The sequence below is a fragment of the Danio rerio genome, chromosome 17, assembly GCF_049306965.1.
Source record: "Danio rerio strain Tuebingen ecotype United States chromosome 17, GRCz12tu, whole genome shotgun sequence".
NCBI lineage: Eukaryota > Metazoa > Chordata > Actinopteri > Cypriniformes > Danionidae > Danio > Danio rerio.
The window spans coordinates 19,451,072-19,460,000 of NC_133192.1; the positions used below are offsets into that span (position 1 = coordinate 19,451,072).

At 36.4% G+C, this 8,929-nt stretch overlaps 1 protein-coding gene and 1 long non-coding RNA gene across 3 annotated transcripts in view; one reads left to right on the forward strand and one right to left on the reverse strand.

The window, feature by feature from the left end:
* Positions 1 to 1,546, forward strand: part of bcl11ba (BCL11 transcription factor B a) — a 65,461-nt gene extending 63,915 nt beyond the window's left edge. For both annotated transcript variants that reach the window (NM_001328406.1, NM_001328407.1), the window contains one exon: positions 1 to 1,546. The gene's annotated coding sequence lies outside the window, so the exon portion shown is untranslated.
* LOC141378546 (uncharacterized) overlaps positions 1 to 3,390 on the reverse strand; it is a 34,518-nt gene extending 31,128 nt beyond the window's left edge. The window contains exon 1 of the long non-coding RNA XR_012393317.1: positions 2,839 to 3,390. This is a non-coding gene — a long non-coding RNA (uncharacterized lncRNA). The remainder of the gene's footprint in view (positions 1 to 2,838) is intronic.
* Between the last annotated feature and the right edge of the window lie 5,539 nt (positions 3,391 to 8,929).

Sequence of the window (8,929 nt, forward strand, 5' to 3'; positions counted from 1 at the left end):
ATATATATATATATATATATATATATTTGAGACATTTCTCTTGTTTACTGTAAAAGTATACCAGTATTTGTAATATTGGAGAATGCCTGGGCATTTTACATAAAAGAAAAAAAGAAAAAAAAAATCAAAGAAAAGTCAAAATATTTTTCCCCAATTATCATTTCTTTCCATCTTTTCCTTTTTTTTCAAACAAGAAAAAAAGTTTCATTTTTACAGTCCAATTTAAATTGTGGGTCTTTAAAATGTTTTGTCACTGTAACTGTAAAAGTCTTTGAGTTTTAGTAACTTTTCTGCCTTGGATGTGAGTAAATAAAGATTTAATTGAATAAAAAGAGAACTGTAACGGGGCCAGCGACTTTTATCTATGGAAAGATGATCACAGGACAAATACTGAGGTTCCCGTCATGTGTATCTTTCTGCTATCTTCTTCAGTGATGGATTTTCTAAATGGCTGGAATGAAATACATGTGTAGGCACTATGATGTGTTTATGTGTGTGTGTGTATATATATAAATATATACTGTATATGTACACACATTTGGCAGGATACAATTGTGAAAAATTGAAATTAAAAATGTACAGATGAGTTTAAGAGGTTGTCTGACCTTTTACTGTAGCTACATATACAACAGTAAATGTTTTGTTTACTCTTATCTTGGTTGTAAATAATTTTATATGCTTGCCCGAACTTTTTGTTTTCCTTCTCTCTCTCTCTCTCTCTCTCTTTCTTGAACTGTTTCTTTCTTTTTTTTTTCTTTTGAACTTGTGTGTTCTGACTAGCACTGGGGGCATAATACCTGATTTCTGGGACCTGGAGATTTCAGGTCTTTTAGCATGAGAAGAATAGAGCACAAATACAAGATGTTTTTACTTGTCCAAGTCATTACTGTGTCATCAATTTTCTGATCAGGAAGTAAAGAAAAAGGTCTGGAAATTTTTTGAAGGTCTTTCTCTCTCAGTCTCCCTCTCTTTGCACAAACACACACACACACACCCACAGGAAACAGGCTCGCTCATAATATGTCTAAAATAATCGACACATGGGACTTTCAAATGTGTAGGTAACAGGATAACTGAGCCAAACCTCGCTGTATATGATCTTCTCTTTGGTTGTGCACAATTCACATCAAAGCTTTTTGCCTCCAACCAAAGGCTACAATTAAAGTCATCAAGAGCTACTAAAACTGACCACACTCATGCAGACGCAAATCAGACAACCTGAGCCACCGTGTACACTTCTGAACCCTTTTCCAGAATGTATTAACCTCTGGTATCTGCATCTCAAAATAGATGTGGCACTCTGTAGAAGTCAGAGAGCTCTGTACGACTTTTTGTCCACTCTATTATACAGAACGCTCATCTCAAACTGACTATTATGTTCACTTGTGTTTTGCTAGTTGTTTTTGAAAGCCGCCCTTCTCTGTATATTTAAGTCTTTTTTTTTTTTCTCTCTCTCCCGTATTTCTTCCAAGCATTAGATGCCCCTTGTTTGGACTGAGGCAACTTTGGTATGCAGGTCTTGAATAAAAAAAACAAGAATTTTTTACCACTGTTTACTCTTTATTTCACATTTCACGATTGCATATAATCTTTATATTAAATGCTGAGAATAAATAAAACCATATGTGGCTGGGGACATAAGGAGGGGAATCCTTTGCGATTTCACAATAGACTTTTGTTTAATCTCATTTAAAAAAAAAAAAAAACAATAACACTACTCTCGTCTAATACATTTGATGAAGAACTAATTAATTTGAAGAAATAGTAGTCAATATAGTTCTCTGCATTATTATTATCTGCTCTATCCTTTTATTTGATTGTAATAGTCATTTGTAGTGCTCTTTAAAAGCTAATTCTTCACTACAAAAATGTGTTTTCCATGCAATTTATTAATGTTGCCCCAACACAAATTGTAAGTTAACTTAATAGTTTCTACAAATTTAAGAGCATTGAACATAAAGCAATTAAGTTGTGCCATAAATTGAAGTTTAACAGGTAGCAAAAAAACTTTATGCAAAGATACTCAATAGTTTAAATAAAACTACTACATAAAAGCATAGCATACATGCAAAATACCTCAAAGCAATGTAAACTATATGAATATGAAATTATATGAATAATTTCAGCCTTGACTGTATATATAAATAAATATATAAACCTATATAAACCATGGTTTTTACTATAATACCGTGGTTAAACTATATTCCTGCTGAAAAAAATAGCTGGTTGGCTAGTTTTAGGGGGGTTTTGGCCATTTTCGGCCTGGTCTTAGCTGGTCGGGCTGGAAGCCCAGTCAAAACCAGCTATGTCCAGCTTAAACAAGGCTGGTCACGCTGGTTTTTGCTGGTTTTAGCTAGGCATTTTCCAGCCTGACCAGATAAGACCAGACTGGAAATGACTTGAAACCAGCCTGGAAATGGCCAAAACCCCCTTTTTTCAGCAGGGAGTGTAGCAAAACCAGAGTTAAACTGTAGTTACCACGTTGGTAAAACTGTTTTTACATGTTTCATTTTAAGGAAAGGTTCTTTGAGGAACCAAAATGGTTCTTCCATGGCACTGGTTCTTTTTAAAAAGCTCATTTGAAACGTTCTTTCAAGGCTAACGTTTACTATTAACAAATAGGCCCCTGACACGACGCTATAACTGAGCGTAATTGACTTCCAGCCGTGTTCGCATTTTGTGGGAAATCTTAAGGTAACGCAAGACTTTTTAGCACACATAAACAAATTAGTTTGCTTCTAAAACGTCTCGCAATGTGTTTTTAGTTGCAAACCGTTTTCAAAGGTGAGCGTTTAGTCAGACTGAAAAAAAGAAACAAATAGATGCTATGGTAACTACCTCACGCGCTGCTCTATCATTATGAGGCCATTTTGTTGAGAGTGACGAAGCTCCATGAGTCGCGGGGATACGGAGCTCCTCGCGGGACCTGTCGAGGGTGGCTAAGCTGACTGATGGCTGGCTCTGCAGGTGCCCCATCCGTCGCGGCCCTGGGCGGTGAATTAGCGCTCATCCCGACTGCTGTAGCGTCATTAAGCCGCCTCGTATCCAACTCTCCGCGGCGTTAAATACCCCGACGTAATGCTCTCCCTCGGCCAGCCATCGAAACCTCCAGGCATTCCGGAGGAGTTTAAACTTCACTGGGATAAAAAAGAAGGCTGGATTACCTCTGTGTAAGATTAAAACATGGGGGGAAAGTACTTTTAGTGCTGTCCAAATAAAACACTGGCGCACAGCTTTTCTGAGTTAGCTAACGTTAATGGTGCTGCTGAGGTGTTATATTTAGCATATACTGTGCTTAAACGCCAAACATTAGACTGTAAGACCCCGCGAAATACCTAAAGAAATTCACATAAATCAAGCAGGACCTCGAAAACTATAAAAAGCATAGGCACATAATGATGTGTGATGCGCTGCCTATACATTTTTTGTTTTGATTTAATTGTTACTTTTTCCCCCATTAAAAAACTCCAAAATAGAATCCAAGGCCACAATTAGCTCTGCCAAGGCAGGACAGAGATGGACCAGAGCAAGTTTTGATTTGGCATCAGTTTTAAGGCAGCGGGTAATTAAGTCTGTCCCTGCCTGGCCTGCTCTTTGAAGTCTCCTGTAGGGGGGATTATTCCCACTGAAAGAAAAGAAGAGATGGAGAGAGAAAAAAATACAGAGGGAATGAGAGATTGAAGAAAAGGACTAGTGAGAGATACTGTGAAGAAGTAGGATTCTCTGTACGTGTTCTTGGAAATTTTCAAAATTACAGTTAGCCCTGTTGGGTCAAAAATGTCCAGTTTTAAAGTCTGCATCAGATTAAATTTACATAGGTGAGTAAATATGCACATAACTGATGTTACAGGCAAGTTGTTTACTTACATTTTCAAATAATTTGTTGAATAATGTAAAACTATGGGTGAAATAAAGCTCACCATAACAGATATTTAAAAATGAAGCTAATAAGTTGTACTGATTAAAAGACGAGCTGCAGGGTGGCGCAGTGGGTAGCATGTTCGCCTGTGTGGAGTTTGCATGTTCTTCCCGTGTTGATGTGGGATTTACCTGGGTGCTCCGGTTTTCCCCACAAGTCCAAAAACATGTGGTCTTGGTGAATTGGGTAAGCTAAATTGTCGGTAGTGTATGAGTGTAAAGGAGTGTGTATGGATGTTTCCCAGTGATGGATTGCAGGTGGACGGGCATCCGCTGTGTAAAACATGTGCTAGATAAATTGGTGGTTCAATCCGCTGCTGTGACCTCAGATTAATAAAGCGACTAAGCTGAAAAGAACTTGAAGGAATAAATAATTAAAAGACTAAACATTAAGTAATCATGCTGATTTTTCAGATGTTTTACATTCTCTTGCTAATAAATATGTAAAACCTACAAACAATAATGTAATACAGCCTATTAGTAGCCTAATTTTGGAACTTAATGTGATCTTTTAAAAAGGTAGTTTACCAAAAAATAATATCTTACTATTTATTCACCCTCAAGTGGTTCCAAAGCTTTTTGAGTTTCTTTCATCCATTAACCACAAAATAAGATATTTTGAAAAAGACAGAATTCGCTAATCATTGATTGATTCATTCATTTTCCTTCGGCTCAGTCCCTTTTTTCATCAGGGGTTGCCGCAGCGTCATGAACTGTCAACTTATCCAGCATATGTTTTACACAGAGGATGTCCTTCCGGCTGCAACCCTGTATTTAGTAACATCCATACACATTCATTCACACACATACACTATGGCCAATTTAGTTTATTCAATTCACTTATATCGCATGTCTTTGGACTGTGGGAGAAACTGGAGCACTCAGAGTTAACCCACAATAACACGGGGAGAACATGCACATAAAAATGGCAACTGACCCAGCTGGGTCTCAAGCCAGCAACCTTCTTGCTGTAAGGCAACAGTGCTAACCACTGAGGCACCATGTTGCCCCATTCGGTAACCATTGACTTCCATATATTAAAAAAAACAAATATAGAAGTCAATAGTTACCTGTTTTCGGTTTTCTTCAAGATATCTTCTTTTTTTGTTGAAAAGAGTGAAGAAACTCATAAAGCTTTGGAACAAGTAAAGACTAAAGTAAATGATGACAGCATTTTCAGCTTTGGGTGAACTACAGTATCCCTTAAACTGTATTTTGATGTGTCATCACATGATTGTTGTTATAAGCTGATGTTATAAATAATGTTGCTGTATGCTATTTTTAATTCATAATTTTAAAAAAGTCATTATTAAATCAGCTAAATAAATAGGACACATCTATATTTACAGTTAAAGTCAGAATAGTTAGCCCGCCTGAATTATCACCTCCGGTTAATTTTTTCCCCATTTTCTGTTTAACAGAGAGAAGATTTTTTTCAACACATTTCTAAACATGGTAGTTTTAATAACTCCTTTAATAACGGATTCATTTTATCTTTGCCATAATAACAGTAAATAATATTTACTAGATATTTTTAAAGACACTTTTATACAGCTTAAAGTGACATTTAAAGGCTTAACTTGGTTAATTAGGCAGGTTAGGGTAATTAGGAAAGTTATTGTATAACGATGGCTTGTTTTGTAGACTATCGAAAAAAAAATTAGCTTAAAGGGGTTAATGATTTTGACCTTAAAATGGCTTAAAAAAACTAAAAACTACTTTTATTTTAGCTGAAATTTTAACAAATAAGACATTTTCCAGGAGAAATCTATCTATCTATATAAGACAGACAGACAGACAGACAGACAGAAAGATAGATAGATAGATAGATAGATAGATAGATAGATAGATAGATAGATAGATAGATAGATAGATAGATAGATAGATAGATAGATAGATAGATAGATAGATAGATAGATAGATAGATAGATAGGTTAGGGCTGCACAAAATATAATTTTAGTATAATTTTAGTATCACAATATGTGTATCCGCAATAGTCACATCACAGGGTTACAATATTATAGTTGAACAGGAACCACAGCTCATACCGTAAATGATTTATTGAGTCATTCCAAATTTGAACCATACATTTATGAATTAGTTTAACATCTGCATGTGTTTTTAGGGCATGTGACTATCTAATCATTTCAAACCATTTTAATAAATTTATGATGAAGATACACTATACAGTGTTATTTTTACATTTGATTATTCAGTTTGTACCTGAAGGCGATGCGGTGGCGCAGTAGGTAGTGCTGTTGCCTCACAGCAGGAAGGTCGCTGATTCGAGCCTCGGCTGGGTCAGTTAGCATTTCTGTGTGGAGTTTGCATGTTCTCCCTGCGTTCACGTGTTTTTTGTTTTGTTTTTTTAGGGTTAGGGTAGTGTTAGGCTCTGTTGTATTAATTAATGTGTTTGATTGATTTATTATATTATATTTGATGCACATTCAGTCTCTTGCAAAGAGTTTTATAAATTCTTTCCAAATAGAGCTATTCGTGTCATCTGCTGAAATTATACTAAATACCCCAATATGTATATACTGAATACCACAATAATAAGTCAGTTTTTCCAATATTGTGCAGCTCTAATCACTTAAAAAATCACTTTAAAATAATCAATTTAAAATCTTTTAAATATTATCTAACTTTTTACTCAAACCCATATCTAATAAATCCTATAAGTCAATAAAAATTGAGCATTATTAAGTGCTCTTTTTTATTGAATTGAAATATGTAAACCCAATTACATTAATCATTCTTTTATAATCTATTTTTATGACTTGGAGAAAAATAAGTGGCACCTTACATCTGAAATGTCACATATTCTATTATAATCTTAATTAGAATGCGTATAAGGAAAGAAAAGCTTTGATTCTGTCAAATACACGTCACCTTCATGTTCATAGCATGTGTGTGTGTGTTTGTGTGTGTAGGCCAGAGCTCACCCTCTCATTAACCTGTTCCTGCTTATTTCCATTACATAAACAGCAGCAGGATTAAAAGACACGCTTGGGTTATTCGGAAGGTATGGAATTATTTCGGCTCAGTCTGACAGCGTGCGCAGACCTCCCCTCTCATTAAAAGGCAACTTCAAGTGACTTAAGCCACAGTCTTCGCTGCTGAGCCCGAGTGTTGACAGGTACGCTGAGACTTAAGACTTCAAGATCAACATGGCTATTCTTTCCCACAAAATCCCCCACCGGGCTTCAAGTGACGGCCAGAGATTTTACTGTCGGATGGGGAGGGGGCGAATTCAAACTGCTAAATAGAGCTCAGAGTGAGGTGCCCAATCTTTCTACTTCTCTCTCTCTCTCTTTCTCTCTCTGTCCCTCTCTCTCTCTGGACTTGTACCTGATCCGAAGGGAATTGGAGAAAACTAAGAGGAAAAATGGGATGGTGTTTTTAAAGGCATAGTTTACCCCAAAAATTAAAAAATTACTCAGTTTACTCATTGCTGTTGAACACAAAAGAATATGCTTTGAGGAATGTTTGAAATCAGTACACACTGACATTCATAACAAAAGACACACACAAAAAACTTTTGCTGCTTGTTTAAACTAGTTATTTCTACAACCCAGGCTTATTCTAAAAAAAACATACTGTTATTTACATTTCTGCGGATCGCAAAATATGTCCCAGGAGCTAATTTTTTTGGTAGTCTTTGTTTTCGCGAGTCCACCAGTGTACTTTTTTTCATTCATTTTCTTTTTGGCATAGTCCCATTATTTGTCTGGGGTCGCCACAGCGGAATGAACCGCCAACTTATCTAGCACATTTTACACAGCAGATGCCCTTCCAGCCACAACCCATCACTGAGAAACGCTGTACGCTTTCTCAGATCTCAAATTTCTTTCGCAAGTGCCATTTGCACCTGCTGTGTTCATGTAAATCCACCAGAGGTCGCTGTCGACTGACTTGCTAACTGACCGATCGACTGACCTGCATCCTCCTCCTGCCTTAAACCCAACCAATAGTGTTTTCAAAAGCACCGATTGACACCTATTGTTTTTAAAACAGTCCAGAAAAAAAGAAATGCCCTTGCTTGATTTTTACCACGTTTTCAGATTTTGCCACATTCTCACCCTGTTATTTGTCTTACCCGCTTTCTGGAACTGTTCTTCGCCAGATTCGAATTCCGTCATTTTGGGTAACTTCTCTCTGCATCTCAAGTCTGCCTACGTACATGGCGAGCTAACTGGACTAACTGGTAACAGCGGGAAAGTTGTCCATACGGAGGTAAGCATCAGCTGGTAAGCGAAAAAGGAATAGCATCATACCACCCCATACAGATGTTTTAAAGACAAAATGCAGCCATACGTACTTCTGGATACATAAATTAATATCTCCAGAAATGTACATATTGCTATGTTTTTAGAATGCAATCTTAATTATTTTATGTTCGATCCACTAACATTTGAAAAAAAAAAAAAAAAAAAAAGTTAACTTAATCGATTTGTGCTGGGACAACATAAAGAAGTTGTGTGGAACCCAGCATTTTTTTTACAGTGCATTATGAAAGTTAGTGGCTACATTTTTATAACATTCTTCAAAATATCTTCTTTTTTGTTCATCAGGAGAAAGTAACCCAAACAGGTTTGGAACCACTTTTGGGTAAGTAAATGATGACAAATGTTTCTTTTTTTTTTTTTTTTTTTTGGACTGGTTTAAAGACTATTAAAATGAAGCAGTAGACACACACACACACACACACACACACACACACACACACACACACACACACACACACACACACACACATCCCCTGATAAATCAGGGACTAAACTGAAGGAAAGTAAGTGAGTTTGTGATAATGGTTAATTTTTAAAGGAAGGTGCGTCCACAAACCCCACCCTTAAACCCGACCTTCATTGGGAAATGAGCAAATCATACTAAAGTTTATACGATTTAGCCACAAAATTAAAAAAGCAACACATTGTGTTGGTGCTCTTTTTTTCCTCCTGTTGAACACAAATGGTTTTCTTCTTTTTTTAACATTTTGAAGAATGGTGA